Consider the following 27,261-nt stretch of genomic DNA (forward strand, 5'->3'; position numbering starts at 1 on the left):
TTTCTCAGGGACCCGGTGTGAAGACATGGCCACCTCATAGGCTCTAAACCACTGCCCTATGTCATCCTTTCTAAAATACTCCTTTACTACATCTTTGGGGACGTACACCTTGGACTCTACCTGCACCGGTGGAGTGCTGCCACCAGAAGGAGCGGTGTCCAAACTTTTCGCCTTCAGCTCCAACTCCTTCAATCTTATATCATGATCCATTTGGCGTTGTTGTGCCTCCAGGGCCAACTTCTGCTTCTCCATTTCCATTTGTCCTGCCAACTTTGCCATCTCCATTGCATGCGCCCTGTCTGCTGCCCTGTCTGCCAGCTCCTCTGGCGACCGGACTCTGCTGGGCTCCTCAAGGTTGTCGGGTGGAACGATGTCCCCCGCATTCTGTGGGTCTCTTGACTCCTTCCAGGCTCTCAACGCCTTGGTGTACTGGACCTTCCTCTTGAATCCAGCATGGGGAACTCTGAATTTTACACTGTAGCCTTTCAATTGCTCTATCGTGGTGTAGCCTCCCAGTCCTTCCCAATCCACCTCATCCATTCCAGAAATCACAGAGTGTGCTCTTCCAGCAGAGAGTGAGCCAGGCATGGCTGAAGCAATGGTCGATGTCTCAACAGTTCAAAAATGAAAACCTGTGGCTGCGTTACTTGGTCTGCTCTCACTATCTGGTGATTAATAATTCACTGTATGCAAATTACAAGTGCAAATCCGAAATCCCACCGCTGCCACCAATGTTAGACTCGGGGGTCTCTGATTGGCGCAAGGTTGCCCTTATGTCAAGCAGGAACCCTCTCCTCTATGTCAGGGCGCAGGATAACCCCCTGTGAATGACCCTTGCTCACCCTCTAGGTGCGTGGCGTGAGCAGCCAAGGCGATTCCTCAGGCGTTGTTGGTTAAGCACCTACAATCACACACACAGTAAATACATCAATCCCCCCAGAAACGGACACCAGCCTTGGATATGTAGAAAAATACGCTTCTTTATGTAAAAATAGGTATATATATCTCAGCAGACTTATCACAAGACCAATAATGTTTTCGCTATGCCACCAGGTTGTAAAGCAGGCAAATGTTCTTTGTTCGTAGCTTCAAATGGATACTTTGTAGTCTCTTTGCAAATGTTACTTGTGGTTCCAGTACTCACAGAGGTCGGCTCCTGCGAACGGGGAAATAAGGCGTTGCGGGCCCCGAGCCCGATACTGGAACTTCTTTCGTGATGTGGAGAGTCGGCACAGGTCGGTGCGACTCTCAGCTTGGGAAGTGGTCTTGGGTCCTCGATCAGCGGGTGTGGGCAGGTAGGCAGGCGCGGCCAGCGACCCTCAGCACGGCGGTGCAGGGGGGGATCTCCACAACGGGGGCGGCGCGGCCTGAGATGTCCGGGGATAGCGAAGCGGGGTCGCAGGGCACGGTCAGTGCAGCTGGATGACCCGGCGTAGATCACAGTCGTCGGACGGTTTCCGGTGGGAGGGGTGATAGCGCCGTCAGCGCGCTCCAGTGGCAGGCGGTGACAGGGATGCAGGCAACCTAGCCCGGGGACAGAGAGCGGCTCCGGACGGAGCGGGGCTCTCACGGGGTTGAGGCAGGCAAGCTTCTGAGTGTCACGGCCCTAGGAGGGGCGGTGAGGGGCGCAGTCTCTTTCCAGCGGGATGCACACACGGCTCGAATCGGAGGACGAGCAAAAGCACAGAGAACCCACTGGTCCTGGGGTTCAGTTCAGGGGGCAAGCTCAGATCAAGCCCTTGGAGAATGTTTAAAGCACAAAGTAGCAAAGTCTTTTCAGTAGTCTCTTCCTCTCCTTTCTCAGCAAGGCAAGCAGCAGGCCAGCTCCTCCAGCGTCTTCTTTTCCTTCTAGTCGGGCAGAGGTTCTTTGTGGTAAAACAGGATTCTGATTTCTTAGGAGCCAGGCTCCTACTTTTATACAGTGATTCTTTTGTTCTTTAGCGCCAGGGGGCCTGGGCCTGGCCCAGTCCAGTTCTGGAGCACTTTGTTATGGTGACTCTGCTCTTTCCTTTTAGCAGCAGGGCAGAGACATCAGCCGCTCCACAGGGGGCGGCGCCGGCTTTGTGGTGGCAGAGCACAGGTCTATTCAAGAGTCAAGGTGTACTCCTCCCACCCATCCTGGTGTCATCTCTCTACCCACCACCTGGCAGCCAACCTGTCTCTGGGGATTCCCCAACCCTGCTCCTTACTGTTGCCAGGCAGAACACACACACACAGCAGAGGCGGACTGAATGGCCAGGTCAGTAAATACTAACTTTCTAAAAGTAGTATTTACAAACCCAGGATATTAAAATAAACTTGACTACAAGAAGTATTTTATTATTCTGAGTTCAGGCATACTAAACTTGACCTTCTACCATGCTCCCTGAGTCCACTGGGGTCACAGCGTGTAGTGACTCCAGCAGCCCATTCTGGCCTATGGAGAGCAGGTAGCCTTCTATAGTGAAAAACGAAAATGGCTGTAATTCACTACTAAGACATGCCACACATATCAGGGCATGTCCTACCTTATGCCTACAATGCACCCTGCCCTTGGGCCTACCAGAGGGGTGGCTAATATGTAGGTAAGGGAAGGTTTAGGGATTGGCAAGTGGGGGCACTTGCGCAGTCAGCGCGACAGTCCCAGACTGCACGCAGGGTCTGCGGTGGCAGACCCTAGACACATTTTACAAGGCCGCTTTCTGTGGGTGGCGCAACCAGCGCTGCAAGCCCACCAGCAGCATTGGCATTCACAAGCCCTGGCACCCCTGGTGCACTTTACTGGGGACTGACAGTAAATCCAATAAACCAATCATGAACATCAATTACAGGTACACTTTACCTAGGGAGCACTTGCACTGCGGCACTGATTAGCCGTGGCGCAGTGCCCTAAGCGGACAACACCAGCAAAACAATCGAGGCACACCATCAAAAAGTGGAAGGGAAACTCACGCCAAGGTGCCAGGTCTAACACTGACTATGCCGAAGACTGCCTAGAGTAGCCAGTTTGAGAAAGGATAAACACTTTCTACAGGAATGGGAAAGACTCCTGGGTTCTGAGGGTAGTGAAGGAAGACTACAGGATTGAGTTCTGAACTGTTCCTCTACCTATGGAAACCATTCTAATGCTAAAGCCTCAAGATCTTTTGAAGTTAGCAGCTATGAAGTCTGCAATTCATTCTCTTATTCTAAAAGAAGCCATATCTTGTGTTTCCAAGAACAAGGGAATCAGGAATCAAGGATATTCCTGATCCCAAAAGCTACATTAGGATTCAGATTGATGATAGTTTAAGATATCTTGATAGGAGAGTAAAAAGAATCCACTGTAAGATGGAGACTCTACAGAAGATCCTAACTCTAATTCCGCTAAGGGCATTCTTTATAACTTTATACCTGAGGGATACATACTCTCATATATCACGAGCTATGCCTCATCTATATCTATAGCTGTGCCTCATCAGAAATTCTAAGATTTGCCATCTTTGAGAAACATTATCAGTTCCAGGTCTTGCCTTTGGGATCAAATCTGCCAAGAGAGTCTTCACAAAAATGATCTTCCCCTTGATCTCTTTGAAAAAGGAAAGCACATCAGGTTCTGATGTGGAAGCTGAAAGCTAAACAAGCAGGGACACATTGGAGTTTTGTGTGACCACCTCTCTTCCCATGTATCTGGCCCGACCTAGTAAATTTTTTAACACGTTTTTATCACTTTTCGAGAACGAAGGACACAACAGCATTAACCATTCTTAGAGTTGCAATACTAATTGTTATAAAGCTATTTGTTTTATTTTATTAAGTGTTATTTAATGTGTTACCTTTTAAGATTGTTGTTTGATTCACTGTGAATTTGAAATTAATTTTCTGTATTTTTACCAATTTTAATTAATTTACAGAAAATAAACTCAATTAAATTTACATTTGTTACATCATCAAGGCTTTCTAGTTTCTGGACTACTGGCCCTAGTCAGCTCCCTGGAATTTACTTTAGAGGGATGAGCTGTCTTTCCAAGCATGGTCTCCTGGTGAACCTACTGAAAGGTCGCCTAATTCCTTCTCAGAATCAGATTTTCATAGGTGCTAATTTCATACCGGCTTGGCAACACTGTATCTACCTTGAGAAAGAGTGGAGAGACTAATGAAAGCACTAATATCCCTTATGGCTTAGAGTCAAGCATTGGTACGAGCATGGTTAAAGGTTGACGGTCACATGGTATCGTGGGTGTTCTTGGTTGTTTGGCCAGACTCCACCTAAGACCTCACTTAGGTCACCTCCTAAAATACTGGAGAACATCATCTGTAGAGTTTGAGAAACTAATTTCTGTGATGAGTCATATCCCTCTCCAGAATCTCTGTAGAAAGGATTTTCCCTGTCACGTTCTCCACCTTGCATAGTAACAACACATGCACGTTTTCTAGGTTGGGGTGAAAGTTTGTGGAATCTGACGACTCAATGGGAATTGTCTTCTGTGCAAAAATATCAATCATTAAACTGGAGAGAACTAACTGGCAGGTGGAGATACATGACACCCAGGTATTTTTATGTTTCTTTTACTTTTCTACATCAACTAGCCTTGATCAGAACAATCTAGTTAAGCTGTCATATGTCACAGAGATATAGGAGCGAAGTCAACATACCTGAATGTAGTGGCGATGAGGATAGCAGATTGAAAGAATGAAATCTGCTATCTCTAACTGCCAAGTATATTAGAGGGAAGGGGAATTTTGTGGCAGACTCTCTGAACCGGTAATTCTTAGCATCTAAGGATTCGTGTCTTACCTGAACTGTCTTCAGGAATTATGCTACAAATTTGGAAAACCAAAAGTATATCTCTTTGTCTTCCTCTGTACTCAAATCTGGACAAATTCTGGCGTACTATTGTTTGGGGGATGAAATCAACAAAACACAAAGGGAGGGCCAAAGGGGTGTACAGACCAGCAAGGGTTATATCCCAAAACAATTGATTCAAAACACAGTAGAAACCCTGGGTCTGTAGGATAGGAAAGAGCGGGGGAGGAAGCTTATGCTAAAGAAGTGTCCCTTTAATAGAACGGTTCCCCTCGCCCACCTGAGGGTTTCATGCTTCATCATAGGGCAACCTCCTTGCACTCTGACCAAGTAACAGTGCGAGGAGGTTGCCTTATGATGAAGCACGCTACCCTTGGGAGGGTGAGGGGAACTGTCTGGGGGATGAAGTCCTCTTGGCTGCTGAGGGTCATTGGGGGCCAAAAACCCCTATTGTTGTGACAATTAGGTCCTACACAGAAGGATTGCTGAGACGTCATCAGAGGCTCCGTACCCTTTCCCAACCACTCTGCACACGGCCCCCTGGTGTGCTACTGGTTGGGGGATGAAGTCCCCTTGGCTGCTGAGGGTCTTTGGGAGCCAGGAAACCCTATTGTTTCCAGAAGTAATTCCACCACAGCGGGATTGTTGAGATATCATCAAGAGGCCTCCCCCCTTTCTCAACCACTCTGCAAAGGGGCCTTCTGGCACACTACTGGTTGGGGGATGAATTCCCCTTGACTGCTGAGGGTCCTTGGGGGCCAAGAACCCCTATTGTTGCCACAAGAAAGGCCCCCACAGCGGCATTGCTGGGACATCATCGGAGGCTACACCCACTTTCTCAACCACTGTGCTAACGGGCCTCGTGGCACACTACTGGTTGGAGGATGAAGTCCTCTTGGCTGCTAAGGGTCATTGGGGCCAAGAACCACTTTTGTTGCGACAAGTATCTCCCCCACAGCGGGACTTTCGTCATCGGAGACCCGGCCCCCTTTCACAACCACTCTGCACAGGGGCCTCATGACCCACTACTTGTTGGGTGAAGAAGTCCCCTTGGCTGCTGAGGGGTGTTGGAGGCCAAGAACCCCTATTGTTGAGACAAGTATTTAATGGGAGCTGGGACGCGGATGCATACTGGACTCCAGTTTGGGTAATTGTGGGCCATGCTTCCCAGTTTTTCTATTTCTGCTGCCTAACTATGTGATTCATTATTTTAAAACTACTGTTTAATTTGCTTTACATTTTTTTTTAACAATTCTCTGTTGCTTCATTATGGGGGTGAACTTCATTAAGGTGTGAGTGTGGCTCCTGCACTACTGCATGTTGCAGGGTGATGGAGCGCTGACCCCTTATTTTGCATTCCTCACCTTTTCCAAAGTAAAACTTTGCACTAACCCTCTCACCTGGGTAGCACTGGTGAAGAAGGGCTCTTGGCTTACCTGCTTGCCACTTTGGTGCGGCCATTTTTAGTTGTCCCAGTTTGGACATTTTTGGGTGCCATTTTTGGTCGGCAGTCTAGTTGTCGACCGGCCGGCCTCAACCCCCTATTTAATGGGAGCCACGCAGTGGGTGGGCATGCCACTGGCGAGTCAAAGACAAGCCCATCTGTGGTAGTCCGTGTCTGGACCACTGCCAGCGCCAGCAGTGCTGCCTGAATTTCTAATTTGACCCGCACTGTTTGGTCTAGAGAGCACCTACTCAACACGGACAAAGTGGCCTGCTTGAGAAAGGCCAAGATAGCCCTGGGGACGGTCGACTCTGATCACTGCTGCAGCACTTGCCCCTTTAAACTGATGGTTAACAGAAGTGGGGTGAGTGTCAGTAGGATCACTCTGATGGTGCCCCCCTTGGCCAACAGCACCAATATTAGGACCTGTTTGATTAACAGTAGATCCCTACCCAAACATGCTGAGGATATTTGGTTTAAAACCAAATGTCAAACTCCTGGGATCTTATGTTTCTTACAGAAACCTGGCTGAGGGATGGCACAAACCCGGACTTGATGCTGGCGGTACCTGAAGGCTTTCAGATGACCTGCGCAAATCGGGCGGGCAACAAGATGGTAGGGGATGGGGCTGTCATTCTGAGGGAGGGTTGGGAGACCTCCACTAGGAGAATAAAGCACATTGGGAGCATTGAGGCCCTGACCTTTTGTGTCAGAAATTCACCCTCCTCTTCGGTGACCAGGCTGTTAGTATATAGACCTCCTGACAGTCCTCCTTTCCCCTGGTAGACCTCTGTGTGATCCTCGCTCAACTTTCTCTGAAGCATGCCAATTTTATTGTGCTAGGCGACTTCAATGTCCATGTGGATGATAAAAAATGTTGCCAGGTATTATTGCTGGTAGAAACTAGGTAGTGGGTCTAAATCTGACGCAATCGGAGATTGCCCCTGCGCATACGGTGGGCCATATGCATGACCTTATGTTTTTCCGACAAACCTAACCTCACAGTAGAGGAACCTGTACTCCTGACCTGGACGGACCATTTTTTGGTACCGTTCAATCTTTGGCTTGAATCCAAACAGTCCAATTCCTGGCCGATCTCCAACAGGAGGAGAAACTGGAAGGGGGTCACCTCAGAAACTATGGGACCGGCGCTCCTAAACACTCTCCTCCAGCTAACGCATGATCCCCACAGCGATGTATCCCGCTTTAATTGCTGTGTCACCTCCGCTTTAGACAGTGTTGCCCCACTCAGAACGGTGACCTACATAAGATGGAAACCTTCTGCCCTCTGGTTCTCCGCGGAATTATGTACAGAGAAAAGCCTTTGCAAGAAATTAGAACATTGCTGGCGTAAATCCTATGATCCGGTGGCTGAAGGCCTCTACAAAGAGGCATTAAAAAAAACTTATAAGCCCAAGCATAGTACTATGAGGGAATATTTCTCAAGCCAGAATAAACAATCTGACAACTCGGCTAGACAGATGTTTGAAATTGTCCAAAGCTTTATTAATCCAACGGCTCTGGACAGCACAGTTGGGCCTTCTCATCCCCCCTGTTCTGACCTATCTGACTATTTTGAGGAGAAAATACAATTAATTTACTCCGCCTTCCCTCTATCAACCTGCCTGCCCTCTCATTTAAACTCTCTCACTCCGGATCCCCTCCCCGGCACCTGGTCTGAATTTTGCCTGTTGCCACCTGAGGTGTCACTAAAGGAACTGCACAAGTGTAAGCCAGGTTCCCCGGGAGATCCGTGCCCGGCTCGGTTCTTTAAATTACTGGCCCCTTAGCTTACTCCGCGCTTGAACCATATCTGGAACTCCTCCCTGACATCTGGTATCTACCCAGCTGTCTGGAAATAAGCATTATTGTTGCCTGTGCTTAAGAAACCTGATGCAGATCCTGCAGAGCACAATCATTTTAGGACTATCTTTCTTTTGCCAGGTCCAGCAAAAATCCTGGAGAAGGAAGTCCAGAAGCAACTGGCTGAATTTCTCGAATCAAATGACTGCTTCCATGACTCGTAATTGGGATTTAGAGCTGGGTACAGCACGGAGACCGCACTTCTTGATGTCTTTGAAACCGTTTGCGAATCTGTGGACCGGGGTGCCTCAGCTATGCTGAGGTTCCTTGATCTGTCCGTAGCTTTAGTCACTGTGGCCCACCCAATTCTTTTGGAGAGACTGAGACAGGTAGGCGTGCGGGGTACTGCCTTGTCCTGGTTCCAGTCGTTCATGGAGAACCGATCACAGCAGGTATTTTTACGCCCCTACATTTCCAACCCGAAACCTCTCGTCTGTGCGGTACCTCCGAGTTCAGCACTGAGCCCGCTTCTTTGTTATGTTAAAATTATTTTTAAAGTGAGCGTACACCGATTGGCTTCATGGCGCTAACTATAGGAGCGACCGGAGTCATGGACAGTTAATCAGATGTATGGGTAACAGCCATGTTCTAGGTTAATCATATGCCTGGATAGACAACCATGATTTGAGGAGTTTCCTGAATCTCAAGAGATCTGTGCAGGATCTGATGTCAAGAGGCAAGGCATTCCAGAACAGAGAAGCCAGTACCGCAAATCTGCTGCCTCCTAACCGTTTTGATTTATAGTACGGGGTGACCAACAAGTTCGTGTGGGCTGATCGCAGGTTACGGGTAGGTGTGTATGTGTATCTCTGAATAATATTGGAGATAAATTCTGGGCAAGTGCCATGTAATGATTTGAAGATCAGAGAGCTGTTTTTGAAAGTACAACGTTGGAGTACAGGGAGCCAATTTAACTTCTTCATGAGAGGGGACGCATGTTGCCATCTGGGCTGCTGGAAAATAAGTCTTGCAGCCTGATTTTGCACACATTGCAGTCTCCTTATCAGGTATGATGGCAGACCAAAGTATAGAGAGTTGGCGTAATCTATGTGATACATGACCATAGCTAAGACTACCTGCACTAGGGCTTCCCTAGTGAGGAAATTGCTTATTTTCCTTATTTTTCATAGCTGAAAAAACAGGTAGAGACTACGGTTCCAAATTGAAAAGCTTCTGGTATCCAGTCGAGACATGGGGTGTGAGTGTAGTCTCTTATTCTGATGCTACTCAGCTGGTGTTTTCTTTTAAAGAACACTCAGAGGCTGCCTTTCTCAATTTTAGGCAAAAGCTGAAAAATATCTCGGCCTAGTTGATGGAGAATTGCTTAAAGTTAAACACAGAGAAAACTGAGGTCTTATTTTTCAGCCAGGAGGCACCACCACCCTCTAATATGTGGTGGCCCTCAGAACTGAACCCACCACCTACCCCAGGGAATTCAGCCAGAAATTTGGGGTTTAAATTTGACAACAACCTCTCTCCTGTAAGACCCAGGTGCGCCATGTCTCCTTTATATGCTTCTGGAAGCTAAGAGCATTGAGAACATTTCTTCACTTCCTGCCGAAGGTCTGCAGGAAGACTACGGTCCATGCCCTGGTAACTTCCCAGCTGGACTATTCTAATAGCCTCTACCTAGGGCTTCTAGCTTACCTGGTTCACAGATTGCAAATGCTTCAAAACGCAGCAGCCAGATTAATTAGGAAAGTGCCATTTCGCCATCATATTTCCCCACATGTACGGCACTTCCATTGGCTTCCAGTTAATAGGAGGATCGAGTTCTAGGGGCTCGCCTTGGCCTACAGAGCCACCAGAGATCAGGATCCAGGCTAACTGAGGCAGTGATTGCAAAGATACCAACAAGACCGGGCCCTGAGATCAAACCACCCGCGACTACTCAAGGTTCTCCGCTTCATTAAGGCCAGGATAGGGGGCAGAGCGTTCACAGTGAAAACTGCGAAAATAAATCTGGAATACAATGCCCCCCCCACCTCCACATGATGGAGTCAGAACAGGCCTTTAGGAAGGCCTTAAAAACCTGGCTTTTCAGCTTGCCTTAGTTCGACCCTCTTATTACCCCCACCCTGAATCTGCAGCACAGCGCCAGGACACCTCTGTTGAGGTAGCTGTGCTCTCTATAAATAAATATAAAAAAGTAACTGCCCCATTGCGTTATTGCTGAGACATTGTCTGAGGCCCCGCCCCCTTTCTCAACCACTCTGCACAGGGCCCTCCTGGCGTACTACTGGTTGGGCGATAAAGGCCCCTTGGCTGCTGAGGGTCGCGGTGGGCCAAGAACCTTTATTGTTGTGACAAGTAACTTACGTCCCCTACAGCGGGATTGAGGAGATGTCGTTGGAGGACCACCCCCGTTTCTTAACCACTTTGTAAAGGGGTCTTTTGGCGCACTACTGATTGGGGGATGAAGTTCCCTTGGCTGCTGAGGGTCGTGGGGGCCAAGAACCCCAATTGTTGCCACAAGTAAGACCCCCACAGCAGGCCTACTGGGATGTCATTGGAGGCCACGCCCCCTTTCTCAATCACTCTGTTCAGAGGCCTCTTGGCACAATACTGGTTGGGGGATGAAGTTCCCTAGGCTGCAGAGGGTCGTTGGGAGCCAAGAACCCCTATTGTTGAGACAAGTTAGTCACCCACAGCGGGATTGCTGAGACGCCGTCGGAGGCCCCGCCCTCTTTCTCAACCCCTCTCCATAGGGGCCTCCTGGGGCACTACTGGTTGGGGAATGTAATCCCCTTGGCTGCTGAGGATCGTTGGGGGCCAAGAACCCTTTTTGTTGACACAAATAAGCCACCCACAGCGGGATTGCTGAGACATCATCAGAGGCCCCACCCCATTTCTCAACCACTCTGCATAGGGGCCTCCTGAGACACTACTGGTTGGGGATTTGGTCCCCTTGGCTGCTGAGGGTCATTGGGAACCAAGAGCCTTTATTGTTGCTACAAGTAAGTTCCCCACAGCGGAATTGCGTGGATGTTGTCAGAGACCCTGCCCCCTTTCCTAACCACTCTGCAAAGGGGTCTCCTGGTGCACTACTGGTTGGGGGATGAAGTCTCCTTGGCTTTTGAGGGTTGTTGGGGTCAAGAACCCCTACTGTTGACACAAGTAAGCTCCACACAGCGAGATTGTGACATCATCAGAGGCAGGCGCAGCTGCCATAGGTAAGAGCGGTGGGGGGCGGGGCAGGGTGACAGGGGGGAAGTCGACAGACAACAGGATAGGTAAAATGGAATATATAAAACCACTTACCTTGCGCTTGCCGCATTGCCGACCTGGTGTTGCGGGAACACAAGGTAAGTGGTTTTATTAATTTTTGTTAAACTTTTTACATATCTCGTCAACTGTCGATTTCCCCCCGCCACCCACCCTACCGCTTTTACCTGTGCCAGCTTCGCCTGATCAGAGGCTCCATCCCCTGTCTCAGCCATTCTGCTCAGGGTCCTACTAGTGCACTACTGGTTGTTGGATGAAGTGCTCTTGGCTGCTGGGGGTCATTTGGAACCAAGAACCTCTATTGTTGCTAAAAGTAAGCCCACACAGCGGGATTGCTGAGACTTCATCGGAGGCCCAACACCTTTCTCAACCACTCTGCAAAGGGGCCTCCTGGTGCACAACTGGTTGATGGATGAAGTCCCCTTGGCTGCTGAAGGTTGTCAGGGCCCAAGAACCCCTTATTTTTGCCTTAAGTAAGTCCCCAACAGCGGGATTGCTGAGGCGTCATCAAAGGCGCTGCCCCCTTTCTCAACCACTCTGCAAATGGGGCCTTCTGGCTTACTACTGTTGGGGGATGAAGTCCCCTTGGGTGCAGAGGGTAGTTGGGACAAAGATCCTCTATTATTGCCAGAAGTAAGTCCCTCACAGCAGAATTGCTGAGACTAGGGGTGAGCACACCAGGAAATTTAGATCTGCTGACGGGTTGGCATTTTTTTTTTAACTCTGCATTCCAAGCAGAGCACAGAGTGGCAAAATTCTTCAAACTCCGCTCGCGGAGTGGCGTTTACAGCATACCTCTAATTTTAACTTCATGAACACTTATTGACCAGGCTCAGCAAATGAGAAAGCAGATGCTCTTTCAAGAATGGACACCCAATCTATGACCAAGGCAAGAGATCCAAATCTAACCATTCCGACTGAAATAATTATTTGCTGACTTGAAGGCAAAGGTATAAGAGTCTGTCTGTAAATAACAAATGTTGAAATGGGCTAAAGAAGATGCTGAAGGAAAAATTGTAGAGAATCTTATGTTACAAAAGGGACGTATATTTACCCACTCGCTAGCTACTGGAATTGGCATTGCAAACTTGCCATGATAATCAACTAGGAGATCACAAAGAAATTTTGAAAAATACAGATCTTGTAAAGAGAAGTTTTTGGTGTCCGACAATGAATCCTCAAATAAGACAATATGTACAAACCTGTGATAAATGTCTTAGGGGAAAAAACTATTGTCAGGCTCCTGAAGGGAAACTTCAACCTCTTCCTATTTCACCACACCCATGGCACACGGTCACCATGGATCTCATAGTAGATTTACCTCTAGTCAGGGCTATAATACCATTTTAGTGTTTGTAGACACTCTCTCTAAGATAAGTCGTTTTGTTTCTCTAAAATAAATTCCAAGCACACCTCAGCCGGCCCAACTCTTTTCACAACACATTGTTAGGGCAGATGGTATCCCAGTGATTGTAATTTCTGATCGAGATCCCCAGCTTATGTCACACTTTTGGAGGACTTTTACGAAGAGGTTGAGAATCAACTAGATACCATCCCGAGACTGTCTGTCAAACCTAGGGGGTTAATCAGGAACTTGAACAATGCATATGCTGATACCTAGGAAGGAGAGTAGCCAGATTTGATTTGGACTGCGGAATTAGCGTATAATAATGCAGCTCATGCTTCGACTGGTTATTCTTCATTCTATTTGAACTCAGGTGTTCACCCTAATGTTTTGGTAGGGAATTCGATTGAGGTAGTCTCTGCAGTAAATGAATTTAGTAAAAGAGTTCAGTGAGCTTATGAGTGAACTAATTAATATTTTTGAAAAGCTAAAGCCTCATGTAAGAGACATGCAGACAAAAGAAGAAGAAAACACTTAATTACATAAAAGGGGATACAAGGCTGGTTATCTACCTGACTTTTGTGTTTTAAAAGGAAACAAAATGTTTCAACCAAGGTTTTTAGGCCCCTTTAGAGTGGAGAAGGTGGTGAATCCTGTGACAGGTAGACTGAAATTTCCTTCACACGTTAAAACTCATCCTCTATTTCATGGTTCTCTATTAAAAGAGTCCATCAAGCTTAAGATTGACTGATCGTCTGGATCCTGTAGAATTTGGTTCAGAAATGGAGTACGAAGTCATCAGGTTCTAAGACTCAAAAGTCAAGAAAGGAAAACGCTATTACTTATTTGAATGAAAAAATGATGGCCCGGAAGACAGATCTTGGGAACCATTTCTGAACATCCATGCCTGAGATTGGTGAAGCAGTTCAATTGATTATTTTTAACAATCCTTTTTTGAGGGAAAGGAGCTACTGTCAGAAATACAGTGGCCAGTGTAATGAATTGCTCACCTTGCAAGATAACACCGAGGTACACCCTTTACCCCCGCTGGAAACTGAGAAAGTACCATCTCATATCACTGCTTCAATTATTCCTGTTGATGTTGTCCAGTACACATTGCTTTGAGTCCAAAATGCCTGTATCCCATGAACATCAGTTAGGGTCCAGTCTTTGGGTCTATTCCTCATGCTGTTATCATCTTGGCTCATGAGCTCCTGAGTGTATACACACTTAAACTGATTTCCACACAAGGGTAGTAGCGTCTGACAGTGGCTCTTGCTCATAATTTTACTAGAATTCTGTATTTTGGGGTCCGCCTGTTAATGCTAGAATGTGCATAATATGGGTTATTCCTCCCTTGGGAGATTAGTGTTCCTGAATAAGAATAGTCAAATTTATTTGCCAGGAGAAGTTTATGTGAGGAGAATTCTTGGCACTTCCTCAAAAAGAAGAAAGTCAGTAAGCGTTCATATAAATTAGGAGAAGAGAATTACAACTTTTTTTCAAAAAAGACTTTAAAAGAAAGTTGTTTGGAAGTTCTTCAGTTTTATTTATAATTAACTCTCAAGTGCTTACCTGTGCAAAAGTGTTTCTTGTCAATAATTACCTAAAGGAGAAAATTGACTAGGCAAGAAACTCTTGAAAGCAGTCTACAAGGATATAAGCAAATCGTATTTGTACATTGAAATGACCGATTATTCACTATAATTGAGAGAAGCTAGTCTTTAGAGTTTAAAAGGTATGTGCATGAATTAATCGAATATAGAATTAGACATTTCAGTATTGGAAATGTATAATTATTAGTTTGATGCTATTGTTATTCTATTTAGGTGCCGTTAAGGGAATAACAACAAGAAAACACTAGAAGGCAATTGATGAAAATAACAAACTGAATATAGAAGGTCACCTGACTCTGGAGGTAGTCTCTCTTTTCTCTCCCATCCCCCTTTCCCCCTCGCTTGTGTTATACTGAATGATATTTGTTCGGAGTAACCACAAGTGGAGAGGGTTTAGGATCTTCCATCTGCTCCCGTGGAATACTTTGGCACAGGTTAATTTCTGACATTTGCTTCTTGATCCTTTCCTGAAACAAAATTCTAACTAGGTCTTGGTACAATTGTAACTGCCTCAACATATTTTGCATAATTTAGGAACCTTCACATTATGTTTCTATGCAACATTTCTAAAATTGCACCACTATGCCACTTTGCATAGTGACATGTCATTCATAGTAAAAAAGTTACCATGATTTGTAGCAAAAATTTACCACAAACACAGAACAACAGACCATAAATGGCACTTGCAGTTTTGCTTTTTTCAGCTAGTTTTTTTGTACAAAATGCATAATCAAGTTAAACATTGATGCAAGGATGCATTTCGCATGATTGGGCAGTTTTGCTGAAATTTCACAAATTTACATGCAAGCAAATTATGTGAATTTCTCACACCCCTAATTCTGTCCCTTTCGTATCAGCAATCTTAGAGGTTCTTGACAGTGGAAAATGGCGGACACATTTGCCTTACTAGGTTCACTTCCTTGCTTTCGAACAAAGAATATTTTTCTGTGCTCAGAACTAGGAGCCTAATTTATATCTTGGCAGAATGTATTCTCCGTTGGATTGGCAATGTAGTATACATACCACCAAGAAAATAGTCCACCCTCCAGATTTAGATGCGGTGGACCATAGATTTAATCACGGTGGAGAGTTCTTCATCTCCACTGTGCCTAAACCCCTCCGACGGCTCTGCGTAGTAAGGGCCATCAGAGGCAGACCTCTTACTCCTCCCACCTAATTAAGATGGGCAGAATTAGAGGTCAGTTTCACTGCCGGTCACAACCAACCAGGAAAACTCTGGTGGTAAGTGGCAGTGAAAACTGCTAAATCCTCCCCTTGTCACTGGAGTCCCATGGCAAGGAGAGTATTTTCTTTTTTATTTTCAAAAAGAAAATCTTGCTTCAGAACTTTCTTTTTGAAAATAAAAAATAAAAGTTTCATGCAGGCAGTGCTTAATTTGAGCTGGTGGTTTCCGTTGCTCCGCACTTGCACTTAATTGTCAACACCGGTGCCGTCTGGCTAATTTAGAGATGACCACAACAACAGTTAATTACTAATTCAATAGACATTACAAAGGACTATTACCTGCCACCAAAGCCATTCTTATGGCTTTGGGGGCTTGAAATAGTCAGAATTGTCACATTTGTAGGAGTGTGACAGTCAGTAGTTATGTGGTACTACCATTGGCAGTATAGTGGGGGCAATATGTGGTGCAAGCTGCAGTGGCCTCCAAACGAGAGCCCTGGAACTTATTGTTTTGCAAATTAAGCACTGCATGAAGGGGCTCCATCATGCTGACGGAGCCCTGCAATAAACTGTAACCAGCACTGACAGGAACCAACGTAACAGTGGTTCCTGACAAAGCTGTAAAAATGACCGCCAGCTTGGCGGTAGTTTCTAAACTTGGCAGGTAAAGTAGTCTTCGTCTGGTGGATGTTACGTCCTCCATCTGGCCAATACAGATTGCTCAACCCACCAAAATATAAATCAGGCCTTAAGTACTAGCAGGCCTTGGACAGACTTCTTGAATAATGTCATTACGTGTTCCTAAGTCTTCAGTAAAGATGACTGTATCATCTTGGAAACATTTCACTTGACTATCTAAGTCATTGATCAAGTGATTCATAGCTTGCAGAAAAACTGATGGTGGTAAGGACATTCTAGTTTTAAAGAAGTACTCCAAATGGAGTGGTGAATGCAGTGAGAGTCCTGAATTCTTTATCAACTGAAATCTGATGGCGGGTATTCTGAAGTTGAGTGTTAAAAACACACTAACACTATCAAATAAGGTCATAACTTTGTTTACATTGAGAAGGAGGAATTTATCCAATACTAGGCGTGCACTGTATACTAGTAGTTATACGCAGAAACACAAGGTCCCCTTTTTTTATTGCCAGTACAATTGGTGATACCTAAACCTATGATTCAAATTCTACAATTATGTAATTGTGAAAGAGGTCTGCTAGCAAACGTTGCAGGTCCTTTCTGACACAAAGAATTACTCCTCTTAGTTTCTGCTTCACAGGGGGCAATCCCTTCTTCAAGTGTATTTGATGAGCAAAGCGATGCATTTTTCCTAGGTACTCGCTGAACACACTTGGAAACAAAATGAAAATCTGAAGTCTGTTGCCCATGTCTTACATCACCATCCTGAATTCTGAAGTACAAAGATTAAGAATGATTTTCAGCAGTCTTTGATCTCTCTGACCTAGTACATATTCTCTATTGTGCTAATCCAGGACAATGAGCCTTTAAAATTCGTAATAGTGGTGAAACTCCCTTCAAAATGAGTTTTATGTCCATCAAATGAAATTGCTCTGATTTATGGTTCAAGGAAGTGCTTAACTTTAATGGAAAACAAACTGTCATATCTGTTTTGGGTAATGATAGAATATGGTGACTCTGAGTCGGCCAAGGCATACCATTCTGTTACCCAATACTTGTAGGGCACATATCAGCTTAGCAACACCTTCCCCTTCCTCCACTATGTTAAAACTTCTCTCTTTCTCATTCTTCGAAGATGTTTCATTACTCACTTGGGCACGTCCAGCTCTTGCAAGCCGTCTTCCTTCCTTACACACATTCACAGATTTCCCCCTAACCACGATTCCTGCAACTTTTTCCAGCCGCAGGGCAAGCTTTGAAAGAGGCCAAGTATAATGGACTACCACAGTAAAAGCAAGTATTTTCTGTTTTGACTGTTTTTTCCTACGTAGTCAAATTCTGAATTCCTATTTTCCTCAGTGGACACCTAATAGTCCTTTTTTGCTGTGCTTATCTTCATTCACTACCTTAAACCATGAGACTGACTGTTCTATTGCCTTCACAATCTTAATTACTTCATTCCATGTTGGGCCTCCAATGACCTTCGGACATCCTTATATTTCTTTACTATTCATCATCATGTGACCTCTAAACATTTTGCTATGGAAGCTCTGAAATTACAAGTTGTGGATAAACGTCTTAGGGCAATTAAGAATTCATCAAATGTTTAATTTAAATTTTCTTTTAATCTTCTAGTATACAATGATTAACCTTTGAAGGTAATGCTAATTATAGATTTGACATTTTACAGCCTTCTAATTGTTTATTCAAACTTATTATATTGATTTTCTCCTTCTGGTGATTTCACATTTGGTAGTGTCCTGAACAAGTCTTGCCGTTCTCACTCTTTACAGTATCAGTGGTGGCTGGCATCTACTGAGGGGGGGGGGTCGGGCAAACAAAATAAAAAATAAAGCAAAAGAAAAATACTTACTGGTTCTTGACCAACGACCTCCTCCTCACTCCGACCTCTTCTGCTGGGACTGCAGACCACAGTTTGCATCAAAGGCACAGAATAAAAGAGACTGGAAGATTTTTAGGTATTGACGTATTTACACATATTCAGCAGCGGCTCCTACGCTAAGGTGGTGGAGTATTACCACACTGCTCTGAGAGCAGTTTAAAAAGGAAAACTAAACTGATAATAACTAACTTAATTATCATTTTAGTTTCCCTTCCTGCTTAGGTGCTGCTGGGCTGGCCAGTGCAGGGGCCAAGGGGAGGAGTGTTAGGAACACTCTACAGTGCGCAGTACAGTTTGGGCTGCCCTCTTGAGACAGCCAAGCAGTTCTGCGCAATTTGCATGTTCCCCACCAGGTTGCATTACACAGCCTGGTAGGGACCATGCACAGCCTCTCTGTCCTCATTTGAGCACTGAATCACGGTGCTCAAACCAATCACAACACTTCATTGCAGCATTGTGATGGGCCAGGGGATTACGAGAGGCTGCATGCTTCCTGTTGTGGTGCAGAGAGGACTTTGGAGGAGAGGAGGTGGCCGGTGGCACCCCGGTAAGTCTTTTTATTAATCTTTTATTTCCCCTGCTTCCCCTTCCCACCGCCTCCACCACTCCCGTTCAGTAGTGGCCGCTACTGCACATATTGTGGGAAAATAAGACACTTTCCTCTATTCTTGCTTTTATGAAGTGATAATTTTACAGTCTCACTTTTATATGCCTTATCCAGATAGTGTTTGTGAATCCACTCATGAAGGTTTCAGAAGTGTTATGGGGTGGTTTTCTTTCCAAATGTAATTTTCCAACAGTTGCTCTTAGACAGACTTCATGCAAGGTGATGACCCTCAGAGCAGGTAGATTTGGTGCTGGCTGTTAAGGGCGCAATGAGTTGTCAGATCTCTGCACCTAGCTGTTATCATTATTCCCTAGGCAGTAATCAGGGATAGAGAGGCCCTGCTTAGAAAATTCCTCAGTTTTCAGAACAGAGACTGTTCACCCACTCCTCACACCTACCATCCACCAAATGAAAGTGCTCAGGATAAAGTAATCAGTTATTCTGTATTCTAACCACCATATCTCAATCATTTTTCTTTTCTCCTTTCCTTTAAGAAAGTAAACTGTGGAGTCCTACAGTGATATCCCTAAAGCCCTACTTTGTTCAATGCTACATATCTCTTTTGGGAAACCTCGTAGAGTCCTAAGGACTCACAATACAACCATATGCGTATGACACTCAAATTGGTGTCTCAATATACAGTGACCTAGCCTTAAACTAAAGAAGATTAATTCAACAATTGTATGTCAAGACTATGCTTTCTGGATGAAAGATAACTTCATTAAACTAACTGGAAAAAAACTGAAATCATCATATGTGGAAAGCAAACCTCTGTATGGTCACTGGCGTGGCAGCAAAACAAAATTTGGCCATTCTCTTTCACCAATGCCTTTAGCTAAAGAAACGGACATTTTCATCTTTAACAAACTTTTTTTTACCGCTCAAACCAATCATGTGGCAGCAATTGGCTTCTCTCTGCTCGGAATGATTTGTTAAATGGTTACCATCATCATGCAGCACAAAAAATGATAATTCAAGTCATTGTTTCACACCTTGACTATGCCAACTATTTCCATCTTGATCTTCCGTCCCATTTACACCTTGATTATGCCAACTCTCTCCATCTTGATCTTCCTTCCCATTTAGGGGTCGATTCCGATCCGGGTTGGACAGCTCTCCAAGACCTGTTCATAGCCTTACCTTGCGACCGACTCATACCCGGAGCCGGTCCGTCCGGGCGATGAAGTACGATGCGCATAACTAACACAAATCCGATCGACACGTAGGCGGTGATTCAAGCTTCATTTTCTGACCAAGCCGTACCTCTGAACGCCGAACCTAGTCGCCCGGAAGCTGTACCCACAGCAGTTTCCGGCCGGACAAGTACGATGCGCAAATGATACGCGCTGGACGGGTCCCTACGTACAGCACGTCACAACATCCGGCAAAGAAGCATATCAGGTACAATTCGCGCCAGAACAAGATCCACGGCTACGAGACGCACCAGCTAGCAACGGGTACGAGACGGAGCAACAAGCAGTGTGTACGAGACGAACACATCATGAATCCCATCGTGCAAGTCATACCAGTACTGTACATCTATGACCGGATCAGGAACAGACGAGGACGGCGTAGACGGTAAGTCAGACACCCACCACACAAACTAATGACATGTACCCGCAAAATGTCATACACACCCAGGGGATCCATATCCCGCCCACTAGCAACAGGCTACCATAGGGGTTGCATGGCCATCACCACTACCACCACCACTCATAGGGGGTATGTTGCCCATCACTACTGCCAACCCCACCCATAGGGACTATGTTGCCCAGCACTCCTGCCACCCCCACCCATAGGGACTATGTTGCCCATCACTCCTGCCACCCCCACCCATAGGGACTATGTTGCCCAGCACTCCTGCCACCCCCACTCATAGGGGACCTGTTGCCCATCGCTCCTGACACCCCCACTCATAGGGGACCTGTTGCCCATCACTCCTGCCACCCCCACCCATAGGGCTTATGCTGCCCATCACTCCTACCACCCCCACCCATAGGGACTATGTTGCCCATCATTACTGCCACCCCCACCCATAGGGGACCTGTTGCTCATCACTACTGCTACCCTCACCCATTGGGCTTATGCTGCCCATCACCCCTGCCACCCCCACCCATAGGGCTTACGTTGCCCATCACTCCTGCCACCCCCACCCATAGGGACTATGTTGCCCATCACTCCTGCCACCCCACCCATAGGGGACCTGTTGCCCATCACTACTGCCACCCCCACCCATAGGAACTATGTTGCTGATCACTACTGCCACCCCCACCCATAGGGCTTATGATGCCCATCACTACTGCCACCCCCACCCATAGGGACTATGTTGCCCAGCACTCCTACCACCCCCACCCATAGGGACTATGTTGCCCAGCACTCCTGCCACCCCCACCCATAGGGGACCTGTTGCCCATCACTACTGCCACCCCCACCCATAGGGGTTATGTTGCCATCAATACTGCCACACCCACCCATAGGGACTATGTTGCCCAGCAATCCTGCCACCCCCACTCATACAGGACCTGTTGCCCATCACTCCTGCCAACCCCACTCCTGCCACCCCCACCCATAGGATGGGTGAAGCGCCACACATCCATCATACACCAACATTAGGTATGTCAGCAAAATACATCCCCCCTAACATCATAACAGTGTGTAGTCTGTGACAAATGCCCACAACAGTGAATATGACTTGGAAAATACAATGGAACTACCATCACATGTGTGGCCTACACAAGGCAAGCATCACAATAGCACTGTGTCAATGTAAAACTAACACCCCCTCACTGTGTAGAACAAAAGTTGTGTGTGGCTCCAAAATGCAGCAAATGTTGAGCATTGTGGTGATGGTCTAAACCCCCCTTCATCACAGTGTCCAAAAGGTAAGTGTCATCATGGTCAAAGCTGCAAATGCCAAACTACATGTATAATTCCTGGTCCCAACACATGAAGCACTTTTGTGGCAAAGTAGTGGTTGTGTCCCATACCCACAGAGATGTGGTGAGGCCAACAGTGCTGTGAAAACCTAACATACTCTCGGCCATGTGCAGACAAGCACCACCCATGGGGGCTGACATTGCATGCAGTGTACAATGACACAAAAGCTGAAGTGACCATCACAAAGCATACACACATCTCGAAAATAAACACACAAATCAAAACATCCTGTGTAGACTGTAGGTGTCAGGTCACAAACTCTCATTCTATGGCAGCAATGGGATCTGGCAACCAGGATGAATGTGCAGAATGATGTGATATGACTCACAGGGACAGCAGGGAAAATCACAAAAACATCCAGACAATGGGCCACAACAGCAATACCAATGCACTGGTGCAGATGCACAAACACAAACAGGCAACCTCACACTGCACATCTGACACAACATGTGTGTGTGTGTGTCAGTATCCCCAGGCAGCTACACAACACATGAGGGGGGCTGAACCACAGTGAGACAGAGGTAGACACATTGCCATACAAAAGTAACCCAACCTTGGGTCCCCCTTAGTGGGCAATCAGGCATTGTGAGATGAGAGGGAGCACAACAAAGACATGTGACACAAGCTGGAATGAACAGCAACTAACACAGCAAGAGACTGACCCACAACAGCACTACCCCCAGGGACCATACATTGGGGTGACACAAGCATGCATGATACGTCCACTGTGATGACAAAGGTAGATGTTGTACAAACTGTGAAACCCAGACATGTGTCCTGTGCCACAAACGTACATCACACCTACACAAACACAAATCACTCAGCATGGCCCATCATCCATGGACAAACGGGAGCTAGGGGCCCATTCATGCAAACATTCACATCTGTCCACCCTCTCAATACCACACACCCTGAACTGCACCAATGTGCATCTGTGAAGCCCACATGGAAGGTGACATTGCACATGCACCCATGACAAACACAGTAATGTTGGGAGGAACTAAGGTGCACAGACTCATCACACAAGGACAGTCTACAACCCTGGTGAATGACAGACATACTGCACAGTATGCGGTGCATGGCCATGATGTCAAAGCTCCCGTAACATTCGGAATCCCTGCCACAGCTCCAGGACAATGAAGAAGCCAAGGAGAACCACAAGGCACATATGCTGACACCTGCCAACATTGCAGCCCTGAACCGGACGAATGGGAGCAGTCACACACACATACACATGTCTCAATCACTGAAAGGTACCACCTCGGGACAACTACATGATATTGCAAACAAAGAAGTGCCTTGGGGACCCCTGACTGTGTCCCATCTGCGTCTGACCAAATCATCACCACTCTGAACTGACGAATGCCAGTGATGAAACACCAACTAACAGAAGTGTGTCATGCACCCACACATCTGGTAGCCCAGGACAAAGATGTGGGATGAACACAGTACAACTCAGCAAGCATCACATATCAAGGGATCACTGCCTGTATATGAAAAGGGATGTAGACACACACACACATTCTCACACATTACACACCATGGGCCCAGGCAATGTCACAGAACAACACACTTACTTGAGAGGACTCAACTCCTGTGGAAGCTCAGCTGTGCCAAACATAGTCCCAGCAGGTCTCAGTCATGTCAGCAGAACACTTGGTCAGTCAGCCATCAGTTACCACCCAATGAAATCTCTGGTCACAACAGCCTGGGTACGGGATTGTCCTTTAAGTCATCTGCACATACTCAACACATATGACCAGCAAGTTGCACAGAGGACCCAGTTGCTCCTACACCAATGATGCCCACACCTGCATGTCCAGTGGTGATGCGCCCACAGTCAGGAAAATAGACAAATTGGACAATGGGAAGCACATCATACGTGCATGTGTGCAAACCACAGATGTGACCATGCAAATGAAATGTTTACAGAGATGTTCACAAATTGTTAATCATGACACACCCAGTTAGCTGCAAAGGATGACATGGATACCGACCACAATAGGATACATATCTCATGGACCACATTGACTACCTCACATCAACACCTCAGTATTCAACATTAGAAATTCAGCATTATAACTGCAAGGTCATGGTAAACATCATCAACATGATGTACAGCTAAATCAAATACACAAGGATAAATACAATTTCTTTATTCAGCCAAATTTCAATGCAAATGCAAATGTCCTTTCAAAACAAAGGCCAATGGCCAGTCCATAGCCACATCTCAACAATGTGATTTGAGTGACAACTGTCACACGGTGCTTGCCTGCACTGTTGAGGACAGGGGACATCCACTTGGAGGAGCATACATGGGGGCAGGCCAGGCATCGCAGGGACAGGATCAGGGCTCAGCAGAAGGAGACAGTGAAGGGGTGGTCAATGCAGGAGAATCACTGGCAACTGCAGTGGAGGTGTCTGACATAGTGGGTGCAGTCACAACTGTGGGGCACAAGTCAGATGGGGTGGGTGCCGGCACAACTGCAGTGGGCAGGTCAGATGGAGTGGACTGGGTCCCCACTGCAGTGCCCAAGTCAGATGGGGTGGTCGTGAACTCCACTGCAGTGCCCAACTGCATGGGAGCAGAATGGGGTTCAGGTGAGGTCGGCAGGACAGAGGGGGGGCCACGGTCCCCACATCAGTGGCACAAACAGTCTAACTGAGGGTGGGGGTGGAAGAGCAAGTGGTAGGGGGGGAGGGCCGGAGCATTTTGGGGATGGTGTATCTGTGGGTGGGGGAACCTGGGGCAGGGCTTGGCAGGGGAACCTCTGGAGTGGTGGCCTGGGTGATGGAGGACGGAGAATGTGTCTGGGAGCTGTGGGCGGGGTGGGGTCTTGCTCTTCCGGCTCTGGGGAGACTTGCGGGTGGGGGCCTCAGTCTGACTGTGCCTGGGGGAGAGTGTCCGGGTGTGAGGGGCACTCCCCTCTGTGTGTGGGGACTTCCTCTTCCCCTTGTAAGCTGGATCTTCTGGGTCGGTGGGGAAGAGGCCAAGGTCACAGAGGAAGAGCTTCTTGGGAGATGGGGTTGCAGGTGAGGCAAGGGAAGGGGTCTTGGAGGGAGATGTATCGGAGGACTGCGGAGTGGTTGTGGATGACTGTGTGTGTGTTTGCAAGCCATCCCCTGTGAGTGTGGTATCAGTCCCCTGAGGTTGCTTTTGTGCACGTCTAGACCTTGGTTTGGGTGTTTGTGTGCTGCCCGTGTCTGTGGGTTTGGGTGAATGTGCTGGTGTGTGTGTGTTTGGGACAGGTAGGGTGCTAGGAATCATGGGTGGGGCAGGGGTAGGAGGGGTGAGGGACTGTTGGAGGAGGGACACTGCTACCGTCAGGGAGGAGGCCACAGACTGATTGGTCCTCTGTAGAACAGACATGCCCGATGAAATGCCCTCCATGAACGACACCAGTTGTGTCAACAGACTGGTGTGTGCATGGAGGACACTCAGCATTGATGTCTGCCATACAGGGATCAGTCGAAGCAAGTACACAGCCTCCACACTCAGGGCAGCAGGGGGCACAGGGGCGGGGGGTGCCGTGCCTGGCACAAAGGAGACATGCTCCAGAACATGGGAGCCTCCACAGACCTCTGGGATGGGAGCCGATGGGAGGGTGGTGATGGTGGTGGTGGTGGCAGTGGCGGGGATAGCCTCACTAGCTGGGGTTTGGTGGCTGCTGACACCTGCCTCCACAAGGGAGTCATCCTCCAAGCTGCTGTGGCCCTCAGCTGGGGTGGATGGTGCTGAGGACTCCTCGGTGTGGCTCCACTCGCCCTCCGTGCCACTGGGTCCCTCCAACTACTCGCGTTCTGTTCCAGTCAGGCTCTGTGGCTCCTCCTGGTCTATGGAGCTGTCCCCTCCTGTGGCTGTGGATGTATCTGGATAGAATTAGGGAAAAAAGAACAACATCAGTCACCTGCACTGACCGCACACACCACAGTAAGTACAGCACATCACAGGGCAAGCCCTGGCATCATCAGCTGAACACTGCTCAAAGTGCTTACACTGTTTAGAATAAGCCAATTGTCAGCCTCACCATCAACCAGGGCACTCATATCCCTCCTGGAATTACACCCATATGTCTAATGCATGTTGGATGAAAATACCCCAATGTGCAGACATGCACCACGTACACATTTGTTGGACATGTAGGAGTATGTCACTATACACACATCACATCTCTTGCCACTGACTCAGTACAGGTGTCAGGATGAAGGGATGGCCAGAGTCTCATTTCACATGCTTGTGATGCATACCAGCAACACACACTATGATGTTCTTATGTCCTGATAGTCAATGCCACAATGGGGTGCATGGAGCACATTTGACCCCAATGCAGGATCACTCATAGCAAGTTAAATGCCATGGCACTGGCATGTCTGGAACGTCAGTCAGCACTGTCTCCTGTAACAGGGGCAGGGCATCCAGATAACAACAGTATGCACTGTGTCACAATCATAGGTCATGGGTAAAGCAAGCTCTGCAGCTGACAAGTGCACTTGTCCATCCCCTGCAAACAACATATCCCGGACCCAGATGACCCCACATCATACAAAACAGACATATGCGTCTCTACGAACACAACTCCCTGTACATGAGCACATCACAGTCTGCTGTGCATGAAACACAGCTGCCTGAAGTTCACAGTTGCATACACCATTGTGCACTGTCAAGTGATCACACACCTATATGTCACATAGGTCTTGTCTCTTATAGTCACATCTCAGATGTCCTGCTGACCCTCAAACTCATAAACACCCCAGTTGTCCAGAAAAGAAAGCCACACCACAATGACACAGAGGCAGACACCTGAAGGCACATGACACTAAGCACAACCTGTAAGTTGATACACAGGAGTGGTATTACAGAGTGTTTCTAAATGCCCTGGAGTAAGCATGACTGCCCAGGTCTACGTGAAACAGTGTATAGCCCTGAACAGTAGTCAGGTGGCTAAGCAAGTGTAACACACTTGATATACATACTCCTGAGGCCCACAATTTGGAGTCCCTTGCTGCATGGGTCTGTTTGAAATACCCCAGGCACATGTGGCGTGTCAGACCACCAATTGGAACACATATCAAGGGCACACACAGATCACATGTCAGATCTCAGGCATTGTGTAAACAATTGACCCACCCATGAACACACAACAGAGTCACGGTAACATATGCTGTCCGGAATCTGAAGCATAGCTGACTGCAGGGACACAGTGCCCTAGTGACACAAGCCCCAGACTGTAGGGTCCACACCTGTGGATCAGATGAGGAGGGTGCATCACACAATTGAGGGACATGAGTCTTGGACTACAAGACCTACGTAATGTGGAAGTGTGACCAGGCCAAAAGACTGCAATTAGCATGTCAGACATAGTACACAGATTAGGCATGGACTTACCCCCTTCCTGCTGCTGTCTGGCCTTCAGCTGCCTATCCAGGTCCAGAAAGACCACCACCAGTATCCTTAGCATGTGGGGAGTCAGGGTCCGGTGTCCGCCCCTCCTGCGTGGAGGTGACAGCTTCAGCTGGACTCTAGCTATCCTCTGGGTCCAGCCCCGAAGGTCCTGCCACCTCTTCTGGCAGTTGCGGATCCGGCGCTTGTAGACCCCCACTGATCGAACTGCCCGGGCGATGGTCAGCCAGATCTCCTGCTTCTGGTGGGCATCAACCTGTGAGGATGACAAAGTTAAAAGTCCATTAACACACATGCCCCATATTTGTGCTGCACACAGTTGGATATACAT

This window comes from Triturus cristatus, chromosome 3_2 (genome assembly GCF_964204655.1).
Source record: "Triturus cristatus chromosome 3_2, aTriCri1.1, whole genome shotgun sequence".
NCBI classification, from domain to species: Eukaryota; Metazoa; Chordata; class Amphibia; order Caudata; family Salamandridae; genus Triturus; species Triturus cristatus.